Source organism: Hylaeus anthracinus, unplaced genomic scaffold, assembly GCF_026225885.1.
Source record: "Hylaeus anthracinus isolate JK02 unplaced genomic scaffold, UHH_iyHylAnth1.0_haploid 4, whole genome shotgun sequence".
Classification (NCBI taxonomy): Eukaryota; Metazoa; Arthropoda; class Insecta; order Hymenoptera; family Colletidae; genus Hylaeus; species Hylaeus anthracinus.
In genome coordinates, this window is record NW_026535289.1 from 5,780,682 (window position 1) to 5,793,032 (window position 12,351).

The following is a 12,351-nucleotide window of genomic DNA, read 5'->3' on the forward strand; positions in this document are numbered from 1 at the left end:
AAGGCAGATCATAGTCAACGATATGTTTTTTTCTTCTTTTTATTCGAAGCATCGAGTATTTTACGTGTCTACGACTAGGAAGAGTATCGTAAATTCGGATGAGAATACTAAATTAAAACAGATCGATACCTTTGAGATGCCGAAGTATAAAGTTTGACTCGAATACGCTCGACGCTTGGAGTAATAATAAAATCACGATGCTAACTCCTTGGATACCGTCTAATGCATCGGAATTTTTCCATTCCAGAGGTACCTACTGAATTTTTCAACGCGACTATGAATCGCAGCTGTATCGACGTCGAACGTATCGCTCGGCTGTCGATATGAAATTCTTTTCGATAAAAGCGAGAACTTCAAGAATCTTAGCGCCGGGAGTTCCTTTATTTCCTGTCCTACTTCGAGGCGCGATTTATAATAACGTGAAATCCAAGAATATCGGTACGAGTAGGTGCTTCGAAATAGATTCAAGTTCTCAAAGGCGCAACTGCTGAAGCGTTCAAAGGTACGACGGTAACTTGTTAAAAATAATGACCGTTTAGACGGGTTAAATTAGTAGGAGAAACGGAGGCGAGTGGATGTACGGATTCGATGTACTTTATAAATTGAAATAAAAATTACAAAGTCTACGGTGGCTTTCGCGCATCTGGGGTGGCATGGACGGAACCATTTGGACGGAGTTTACCCCTGAGAGACATTCTTCTCAGCTGCCGATGATACCAGTTGCCTCTGAATCCCAGACTGGTCGCGACAGGTCGAAACGTGAATGCGAGTTGCCCCGTGCAACAGGGGTCACAGACATAACGATTTTTCGGTCAATAATTTCTTCAAGTATCGTCGATACGACTCTGTGAACGATTACTGTGGAGCTGCCGTGTAAAACGCCATGTGACTGTCGACGTACAGATATTATAGAACAAATGTCCCCTATGTGGAATTTGAACTCGTTCATATAGAATTGAAGAGACTAGCGAGATACTCCCTTCCTATTTTTAAAAGTTGTTCTAATAGAACACTACCTGAGACATTCGAGGAATAATTGGAACGATAGACATTTCGTAGAAAACTCTGAAGTATTTCTAGTTTTAGAAGTTTCGAAAATTGAGGAAAACTGACGGAAACGAGGGCGCGTTACGAATGCGAATCGTTTCTTTTTCGCGAGGGAAACTTGGGTCGCACAGGACGTGTTCTTCCGGGAGGCTCTTCTAGTCCACGCTGCCAGGGATTAGAGGGTTCTAATTACAGGAAAATGCAAATAGTTCGAACGGAACCGCGAAGTAGTAAACCAGTAATTACTAGTGCTAGCGGCAGTTGCTTGCCCGCTGCATATGAAACTTGGCATAACGTTATTGCTTCGCTAACCAACATTGCACTCTTTTCTTCCTTCCATCGTCAACGATTCGTCGGAACTCTCCTAGCATAACTAAATACTTTCTCGTTTCTTCGCCGTTAAAACCCGGGGTTTCCTCGACTACTTCCTCAGTTTTCGTAGACTCTATCTTTTCTCGTCGAATGTAAAACATTATTTCGAGAGACCTAAACTAAACGTGTGCGCTGGTCGAAGCGATTCTTTGATACGCGTTATTTTCCTGCCATCTGCTCGAAAACCGACCAGTCCTGTTTAATATTCGCGCTCCAAAATGTCCATCCACAAAGGGTTAATGCACCTTTCTTCCAACCAGTTATATTTACTCGAAGTTGAAATGCAAAATCAGAAAGAGCTTGTTCGAGAACTTGGCTCGCACAATGGGACCGCGATTAAATTACGCTTTTCGTTTTTATCCGAGCCCTATGTTAATCGTTTCTCTTATGACGCTCCTCTGTTTACAAATAGAGGATACGTTATCCTTGGGAGCTGTTCTTCCTCGTTTCAATAAAGTTGAAAGCTTCCGAGAGAATACACGAAGCGATAAAGATGGCCACGATGACTTATTAAATCGATCGTACATTATTCTAGTTTAGACTAGACGAGTACAGACTATTTCCTTTTCTCAATTTTTTCATCGCAAGTTCGGCTCTTTTTTTACTGGTTAATCGCAATGTTTAGTGTAAAAAAACGGACAAGACTTTTGATATATCTAGCAGCTAACGTGTAGAAATAAATAAATAAATTTGTCAGCAGTTGAATGTCACTTTCACGATAGTGGCACAAGTAGTAGCAGTGTGAAACAGCAATTTTTAAATTTGAACCGCTTGCGCTGGAAATTATTCGCGATGGCTAAACATATAAAAGAAAGTTATTCGTGAAAAAAATACTCGACGATATATTACGATAATGTGTAGAATAACCAGAGCATTAAATTGAAGTTTTAATAAGAGCACCAATATAAAACAACGTCGTTTGTTTGGTTAGTTTTGGTGCGTTTCGATATACATATACGACAAATGTCCACCATTTGTCACAGACAAAGTAAAAATTGTAAAACGTCCAAATATCGAAGTTACACGCCGCGATTTCCCAGTGCATGCGATTAACGATCAAATCTCCATCTTTCTTACCTTCCAGGTTGCTGGTTCTATGTAGTTACTCGGCAGATTGGGTCGAATCGTCGAACGACGCACGTCAGACACATCATGGGTGTTGCCATTCGAACGGACGAAAAGAAACGGTGGACGACTGGTGCGTCTCTCGGTAAAGGCGGCTCGTGGCCGACGAAAAACGAGACGTCGCGACGAGAGGTCGAGTCGAAATGAAAATTGCGCGTCGATACACGTGCCACCGCGGACATTATTCAGGGTCGCGATGCTCCAACACAATTCTCACGTGTCTTTAACCCGGGCCGCCATCTTGCTCCGTCCACCATGCGAGAGGCGCGATGCCCCACCATTTGACTGGTGCTCCCCTCTACCGATCTTTCCAAAGCGAACTTTTTGATACGCCAATTGCCTGGCTGGTGTCACCGCCGAAAAGAATTTTTTACGGGACGGTTCCACACGGGGCCGCGTGGACCACACACGCCGGACCAATCCTTTGACGCGACATCTCCAATTCAGATAGAAAACGATAGCAGGACTCTCGAGATGCGATGGATCTAGCACCGGAGCCGAGCCACGAGGCGGTGAAACGCGTCTCCTGTCGCCGGGGCACCCGTGTGAATTGCAAAACGTTGCACGATTTTAATATCGTGCAGCCTGATTCGGTTTCGCATACGCGGCCAATGAGTCACGCCGTTGGTTCTCTAAAGCGTTATCACCGCCGTACGTGGCTCGAGATTTCGGACGTCAACCACCACGTGGCCAACCATAGGTCCCTTCATTCCTCCATTTAATTCACCGATTTCCTTCGGTTCCTCTATGGTCTTTATCGTGTGTAGTCCAGGACGATCTTCTTCTCACGTGTGTTGTATCGATGGTTCTCTCTGATTCAATAATAAACCATTCGGTATCTTCTCTGGGTCTCGAAAAGAATCCTTTGTTTTCTCTATTGCATCGTTTAGTCCCTCCATAATCGTTTCTTTATTTAGTAAGAGTCTAGTGTTATCTTCCAGGGTGCTCCCAAGATGGTTAGCGTAATCATCGGAGATGTTTGCATTAAGGATGGTAGAAACAGAGGAAACATCTGCTGTGACTTTAGGATTGGTTGCAAATTTATCTTCGTTTATCTCGTGAATTCGTGCTGGATGTTTGGTTAAGGCTCGAATATTTCCCATTCCATGCTCGTGTTCTTCATTCCTGATGTATTCGAGGATCGATACATTTTGCGTCTCGTCTATCGAGGAAAACTCCATTCCATTGGCCGACCTTGCCATCCTGGAATGCCGCGTCCTTGACTGGCCAGAGGTCAACAACTGGAAAAGGAACGCTCTAGTTGCTCGCCGCTCGGATCACCTTGACGTACGCGTCGACGATCGAATCCGTATCGATTTTCCCAAAACTATATTCCTCCACCGAGTCGACACGATATTTTCGTAACTTCTAATCCCCATCGTACCCCCTCGATTCCCGTCTAAATATGCCCCAGAAATTCTCTATGTTCGCGTAATGCAATTTCGTTTAAAAAACAAAATTCCGGAAAATTTCGTCATTTTCAGGGTTTCGAATCCCTCCCTCCTTAAGCGGCAACGTGTGACTCGCACATTCGAAAATAGAGGCGCCGCTTCGGTGGCCCGTTCGAAACCGCGACGCCGTTATCCGCCTTATCGCTGGGACATTACGTAAGCCACCGCGTCGCTCACGTCTTTCGCAGAAGGGGATACGTTGCACGACCGACGAACGATGCCCGAAAGGCGAACAGAACCAGAAGAGCAGACGCGAAAGACGATGCTTAACAGGCGAAAGCACGAGCAGAGATGGGCAAAACGCTTAGACAAGGGAAAAGCAAACTTTGATGTCTAATTCTGACACGAAATACAATTGTTTCTGATTTGGTTATCCATGACTTTAGTATCTTAATGACTGAGTGTCGAAGAAAAATCGTAGAAAGTTAGAACGATTTATTTTAATTTTAATGTTCCATAGTTTTGGAACCTTGAACGTTGGAATGCCAACGAATATTGTAAAAACAAATAATCGAGGCTTATATCGTGTTTTTGTTCTATCAAAGCAAAGCAATTCGTCCCCATGGAGGTTATGTTTGCGAGAAACGTTGTAGAAGAAAATGAGATAGTCGATATAGAAGATATTACAAAAATGGAGAGTAAACGAGCTTAAAAACATTTCCGTCTTACTACAATCCAGGCACTGCTAGTGGAACCAAAATATGTTCCACGACGAAGACTAGCTTATGGAATTGTTCGATCGGCTAACGCGAGAAAGTCGTCACGGCGAGTTTCCGTTCGTTATCAATTATTCGAATAAAGTTCTGGCCATCTCTACGAGGCGTACATACTCGTGACGCGGTCGAGTTTCAAAGCTTTCCTCGTGACGATCGCCCGTACTCGGCGCCGCGTTCACGTGAACGCGATTTACTGCGCAGATTCAGAGTCACGCGGCGGTTCTTCATTCGTACCTACGTCGCGCGCACGATAAGTCGTTCCTCTGTCCCGCCGTTGCCCCACGGACGTCGAACTTTCCTTATTCCCACTTCGCGGCGTCTCTCTAACCTCTTTCCGATACGTATGACTTACGTTTTCGATCCTTTTCCTCGTTCCCGTGGCTGTGTCTAGCTCGTGGTTCTCTATTTCGCGTGTCTCGCACATTTCTTGCTCGTCACTCGATCCGTTTCCGATAATTCCCCAGTTTCGGCGGGTATGCGTACGTGTATCTCTGCGTGTGTATTTCTTTTGCTTTCGCGCACTTCCAATTTCATCCATAGCGTTCCGTTCCTACCGTACGGGTTATCGTAGGGTAACCCCTGTCGCTGTCAAGTCCGTTGTTACCGGCTGAACAAATTCTCGATACGCCAGGACTGACCTGTTTCTTTGTTGTGGTTCCCATGATTGCTTTCGCAAGGGATTCCGCGGTGTAGTGTTTCCCTCGCGGGTTTCCACGATTCTCACGGATCCCGACCCGATCGCCGCGCTTCCCGTCGTGAAAACAAGCAAACATATCGGTCGAGCGGGATACGTTCCGCGTTCGGCCGTTTCGTTTCGCGTGCCTTCTTCCCCGTGTCACATCGTCGACGATCCATTCCGTTCGTGCTGTCAATTCTGTCTGGGTCTACGATCGAGCGTAACGAAAGACGGCACCACACCGCACGCACGCCACGCTACGTGGGAAACCGTGAAAGTATGCGCAGTAATACACGCGACGAACCCGCTTGCTCACGCACGCACGAACACGCACGTTTGCGAGAAAACATGTACGAAGAGTCGCGTGCGCAGAAGCAAAGCGCGCACACGCGAGAGACGCAGTTTAAGCCTCGAGGAAAGAGCGACGGCGGTTCTCTGGTCTCTCGTACTACACACTGGGTGGCCCGGGTTAGCGTACGGCGCAGTTAAAATGGCCGCGCGAGTGTGTTTTCTCTCTTCGTCTGTCGCGCCTCTTCTGCTCGCCTCTCTTTCTCTCTCTCGTGGCGGTTCGTTGGTGGCACACGCGCGGGCGACGGCGGCATCTCGAGATATCCTCCTGGCGCACCGTGACATCTCGCGTGCACACTCGATCCGAGCGGAGAACGTACGACGTCGTAACGGCGTACGATGGCATCGTGAACAAACGACGAAAGGGCCCCGTGTATACGCGTTGGCACTACGGACAAAGACCGCGATTCGCGATTGACACTCGACAGACGGAGCAGACGCGCGCGAAGATCCGCGTGGGACTGTGCGCGGTGGCGCGAGTCGGACGCCGTGCACGTCCAGAAGCACCGAACGAGATGCGACGCAAGAGAGGGGACAGCGCCGCTCTCGGTCGTCGCCGGAACTACGAGGGTAAATAGCGCCCCGTCGAGGAGGGGAGGCCAACGGGCGTGTGGGGCGGTGGGGTGACGGGGGAGCAGGGACTTTCGCGTATACCGAGCCAGTGTACGCCGTCACGGGGCGCGTGGGGGACGGAGGGGGACGCCAGGGTCGGGGAACGGTGACGGGCAAAGGGAGGAAGAAACCGAGGGAGACGGAGACGAAGCGTGAGGGAGAGGAAGAGGAGAAGGGGAGACCATCTCAAGAGTGCGTCGGGCCAAGTGCGCGAGTGTCGTCACATCCGGTATTCGGGGTGGCGCTGTACTGGCCCGATGTGTCCGTGTGTGCGTGCGTGTGCGCGATAAAAGCCGCGGTACGCGCGTACGCACACGCAGCCCTCGTACTCGTGCAAATGAGTGCACACGGGGTGGAGATGTAGTGTAACGTGACACAACGCTACTCTCTGGCACCGTGTACACGGAAAATTATGTGGCACAGGTCGCCGGGATTCTACCGATACGAGCTGTCACGTGAGACGAACATGCGTGGCCCGTTTTTCCCGCTTGAAAAATTCACGCCGCCGTTTCTGCGCTCCCGTAACGTTATCGCGACAAATTTTAACCCTCGCGACGTATCGATACCCTGAACCCTTATCAAGGCACAACATTTTAAGAAAAAGTAAAACTACAAAGGAACGGAGGAATTTTTGGGTCACGGGAAGATCGAGACCAACGAGAAGCAAAGAATAGCGACGACGACGGTGGTTTCAAAGGTGGCACGCGAATATGGAAAAAGCGCGCGTAATCCGCTCGGAGGGACGAAGATTATTGCAGGGGAAGCGAGCGTTGCTCTATACGTCCCTGATTGTTACGGAATAGAGATGGCAGAAATAGCACTGTTCGTCGACATTCCTTATAATCCGAGCGCGTCGACGCTGGGACACACAGGAAAATAGCGTATGACACGGTGTGCGCGACAAACCGTACCTCGTGTGCGTAGGTATGCGATGGTTCGTCGCTTCTCGGTGTGCACGCTCCACCACCGACGCGAGCCAACGCGACACACGTATCGCTCCTACACTCCGTTTTCTGGAATGAGCCGTAACCAACACGCTCTCGTAACCAATTAGATTTGTTCGTGGCCTCTGGACTGGCACCCGTGAGAACACGCGACTCGTACAAGCTTTCTTCCACGCGCGGCGACCACCGCGGGACGAATTCCAGAGATCGCCGCGACCCATGCCACGGAGACTCTTGTATCGAATTAAAAAGACACGGGTTGGAGATTGGAGTCATGTATGGTATCAAAGACTAAAAAGATACGAGCAGAGTTTGTTCGAGAATAGGAAAAATGATATATCAGGTTGGTTTTGTGGCCAAACATCATGTGGATGGAAGTGAAAGGAGTTCTTGTTAATGTATCGTATATTTGAGAATCTCTAGAGAAAATTCTAGATGACAGAAACTTGTGTTATTTAGAAATAAAATTTCCTTTAGGATTTAATTCCAGAAAAATGAATAAAAGTCTCGATTGTAATCGATAGTTAACGAACCATGACTTCTAAACCAGCTATTCGCAATACTGGCAAAACTATCTTATCCAAAGGAAGCCTCTCCAGTTTACACCAGGAAGCATCGGTTGGTATCAACAACGTTTCATTCATCGCTTGTCGCGACCTTGCGCAATCGCCAATATTTACTTCTGCTACAAGCATCGGAATTTCCAAGAAGGGATCGCGGAAACATCCAGAAGAGCTAAGAGATATTGCGTTATCGATTCGACGATTCAATTTCTGTAATAATAACGCAGGGACGTCTAACGAGAGGGAAACGCGAGAACTTTCCATTGGGCTCGATACGTGGAAACAAGGGTTCGTCTACGAGCGAGGAGAAACACGGCAGGGAAAGCTGGAACACGCGATACCGCGAGCTTTTCGTCAGAACGAAACGTCAGTAGTTATCGTCGCGCGTCATCGGTCGCTGATCATCGCGAAACGGGCGTGCACGTTCTGGCCAGATAAATCAATATGTCGGGTGGAAATTTATTCCACGATATGCGGAGCGTCGTCGGTCGATTCAAAGGTTTCGCTCGAGACAGAACGTCGATGTTTCGCTAATGAAATCGATCATCGTGAATGAAATGCTGCATCGTCGCGACGTCAAACGCCACGTGACTCCTATTTCTCTCTCCTCACGTGTGCCCGCGTAGGTATCGCTTTCGAGGTCGTTCCATGACAGTGTCGAACGATAACGCAATGTTCGCCGACTTTTCGTTTTTACGTCATTTGAACGCTAATGAGCGTACACGTCATCGGTGTTCCGCGTAACGCGAGCCTTGCGCATAACAATCGTCTAGATCCTTCGAGCTTCGTGTGGAGCGGCTAGAAGGCTAGAGCTGGCTAAAAATCTTGTCCAGATTTCGCTAATTTCGATGTGTTTGTCGATACGGTGTGAATTTATGCATCAGAATTAGAATAACAGATTTAAATTGACGTAATAAACGTAGATAATTTGTTTCAAACGGCACGTTTAGAGTGTAAAGTCCAGATAAACTTTTAATTAATAAAAAGAGGTAGCAATTCCTCGAGAATTTTCACGATCAGAGAAAGGGTGAACGGGATTGTCGCGAGGGTTTCTTTCCACCGTGGAATGTTCGTGATTCGCGAGCATTCACGTGCCTGCGATTCGATCGGACTCCGCGCACAAATATTTGCTTTACGTTGCGCACACTGTGTTATTGCCGTTGCATAAAGTATTACGTTGCTCTTTTTATCCGCGATACAATACACCCGCGCTTCTTCGCTCGGAAAGTTTATTTTAGGCGCCAAACGTCTCGCCGCGGTGTAATGCTCGCGTGACGGACAGCACTTTTGAGTCCATTACACGATTGGAACGTTAAATTGGCATCGAGTAGGAAGCAATAAAGACAAATACGTATGACGTACCGTGGATACGACTAACGAATAGCGTAAACGTATCTCCGATCCATTAAGAGACAACGTTGCATCGACGTAACATTTCCCCAATGATTGCCTTCGATTCAAATGCGAGTGAAATTTGCATTATCTGTCGTGTACACGGGACGAGGACCTTTAACTCGTTAATTTTCGCGTAGAAAAATCAACGCTCAAAGAAAATGAGTCGAGAGGGCGAGATAGAGCAGACGAGACCCGAGACGCCCAGGAGGCGAAGAAGCGACGTTTGCGCGTCAGAACTTTCGCGTAAACATGCTTTGAGATTACTTCCCGGGCTAACACTATCGAGGGAATTATCAATTAGAATTAATTAGCAATTAAGCCAGTCGGCGGACCAACTTACCGCGAGTTACGTCGACGACGGCGCAAAGAGGGACTTTGGAGGAGTCGTCGACACGGATCAACCTGGCGGTGTTCTCATTCGACTGGATTTTGAGCTGAGATTCGCTTAAGCACCTCGCGGAGATTGTCTAGCGATATTTCCTTTAACGAACCGCAGATTCGAAGAAGCTCATCAATGGGAGCCATATTTGCAAAATTAACGATTGCTGGGTGTTCAAGGAATTATAATAAAAATAACGTACCCATATATCGTGTAAATAATTATATATATTTAAATAGAGCAAACGGTGGAAGAAAGTATAAAAGATATTCTAGATGGTATTCGGACGAGCGTACGATTGGAACTGACCAGGTAACAAGGTACGGCGGCAGAACTTGCACTTTCTTAGTACCCGGGTAGCTAATAGTCATAAAAAGGCCAGGGAGAGCGAAAATAACGGTTGTCCTAAACATATATCGAGCGTAGAGTTTTCAGAAACATATGAAATTGTTAGCTTACTGCACCGTAGTAAAGTGACTCACGGATTTTCTTGAGTAGCAGTAATTTCAACGAATCCGCGAATGGCGATTCGCGGTATGTCTATGAGACTCGCACGATTAGAAAAGTGAAACTCAATACCTGTATCGCGTGCGATAACATGGAAGCTAGAGCGTCGCAAGGCCGCGCGACGAGGATGATGAAGCTAATTTCCATGTATCGCAATGATTCACGATTTTATTAATTTTCGCGGTACATACCGCCGAACTGAGTAGTAATCGATGATAGAAGATAGACAAAATCAAAGTAAAAGGATGTAGTATCCGCGCCTCCCATACCCAAAAATAAGGAGTCAAACGACAACACGAAACGTAGGGTACGGGGTTGCTCATGTAAGTAAAGCGGTCGACTGTAGATCCGAGGATTGTGGGTTCGAATCTCCGTGCCTTATTTTTCGTTTATACTCCTACAAGGATAAGTAACATTACCACCTAACGAAGGGCATCCGTTTTTCATTTAAACTTGTTGAAGAAAAATAATATCAAGTATTTTGAGGGTTTCCCTTTGCGTGAACGCGAGGCGACGAGCCCTACGTTATACCTGCGAACGTCTATCCCCACCGGCACCGTTCGATTTTATTGCAACTCCAGAAAGGACCGAACGACTCTTTCCTTCCATTTTTAGTCTGTAAGAGACTCTGTAAGGATCAAGTCAGCGCGTTTACTTGGCGCTTGGTTAAATTAACATCAATTACATATAATTATATTTTTCCTTGATTGAATACCTTTTTCTGTTCAAAATCAACCTTTAACAAAATTCCTCCTCGGGATGCAATGGCAACAGTGACTCCTTATCCCTTCTCGATTTCTAAATATTTTCATTCCACGATGCCCAATTCTACTCTAATCGTAGACTAAGAATCATTATCGAACGAAGAACATTTGTCGAATGGAATCAGAGTAACGGCGTATCGAAGCGAGACCTGAAAATATCCTCCACTCGTGTTCGGAAAATCTTGACAGCTCTCGTGAATCAGACTGTAGCCAGAATGCATAAACGAGTGGAATTGATAGCGTCGCTGACGTACGCTTGCAATAATCTTGCTTATCTGCCAGATACCTCTTTATTATTGTGACATAAACGCGATGACGTTAGTGCTTACGTTCGCGGAACGCCGCGAGAGGTGCAAACACGATGTTATTTCGATGAAAGGTACGATACCGTGACGACGCAGAAATAGACGACGATTTCTGCCCACGAGGAAACGGAAAAAAGATGTAAAGTCTCGAAAACCGCGCAGAGGCTCGAAGAGGAAACCGCGCGGAGGCAGCGGTTTACTCGAGGCCGGGATTGGCCTCGGTTCTCGGTGACACGGAGAAAGAAACAAGGAGACGAAGAAAAGTCATGAACGGGCACACCAGCGCCGAGGACGGGAGGGGACACCCGAGAGGAAAGGGAGAGAGTATTTTTAGCGGTTACACATTGTTGTTGACTGCTTCTGACGACATTGAACCGCGAGCTCGCGAGAGAGCGTGTGGAGTAACGCGTCGGTGCCCTACGCGCCTCGAACACGCACATGCGTGGCCCACGAAAACATCTCTTGGGGTCGCGAAATATGTATCAAACGCCTACGCGCAACTTTCCCCGATCCTCTGGATGCGGTCGAGGCGGATTCTCATTCACGCGACGCGTTCGAGTTTACTACGAAGGTGTATAGGATGCCCCAAATGCTACGCCATTTTTTAGAAATAGTAGCAGCGGAGGAAAAATTACTGTGGGGTATATGCTACATGTATAGTACAGCTGAATCACCGAGAAGGAAATGTGGTAATGAAGATGAACATTTTGAAGGATGTTGGGTATTCAAATTCCTATTAGGAGTGTAATTAATTCCAAGTTCTACACAATTTGTATGTGTACCTTAAAGCTTAATTTTATTTAGCGCTATACGTGTGCGTTACAGCTATTTTTAAGACCTCCTCGAGAAGTTATCAAAGTATTACCCAAAATGTATTCCACGGCATTTTTGTAAATTTTAGTTTACAGGGGAATGATATGCTCAACAGGCCAGAATAACGATTTCAGTTGCAGCTGCATTTGCCACCCAGTTGGAACGCGCTCGCTGGAACCGACTGTAAGCTCGATAGATATTATCGAGCCCGCTATCGAAGCGTCGTGTAATTTCGGCTGTCTCGCTCCGCTTCTCGAGTTCCGTGCGCTCTTGACCAAGCTGTGACCCTTACGATACGATTCACACAGCATGGCGGGGCGGGTCGCGACCGTTT

The 12,351-nt window shown here is 47.1% G+C and overlaps 1 protein-coding gene across 4 annotated transcripts in view; it reads right to left on the reverse strand.

Moving 5' to 3' along the window:
• LOC128895052 (serine/threonine-protein phosphatase 4 regulatory subunit 1-like) overlaps positions 1–12,351 on the reverse strand; it is a 163,301-nt gene that overhangs the window by 101,461 nt on the left and 49,489 nt on the right. The window contains exons 1-2 of one of the 4 annotated variants that reach the window (XM_054157278.1): positions 5,064–6,199; positions 2,497–3,785 (exon numbers count right to left, since the gene is read on the reverse strand). The exons of 2 other annotated variants lie outside the window; for them this stretch is intronic. The gene's annotated coding sequence lies outside the window, so the exon portion shown is untranslated. Of the gene's footprint in view, positions 1–2,496; positions 6,200–12,351 lie in introns of those variants that run through there. One more of the 4 variants, XM_054157277.1, reaches the window with a different exon arrangement.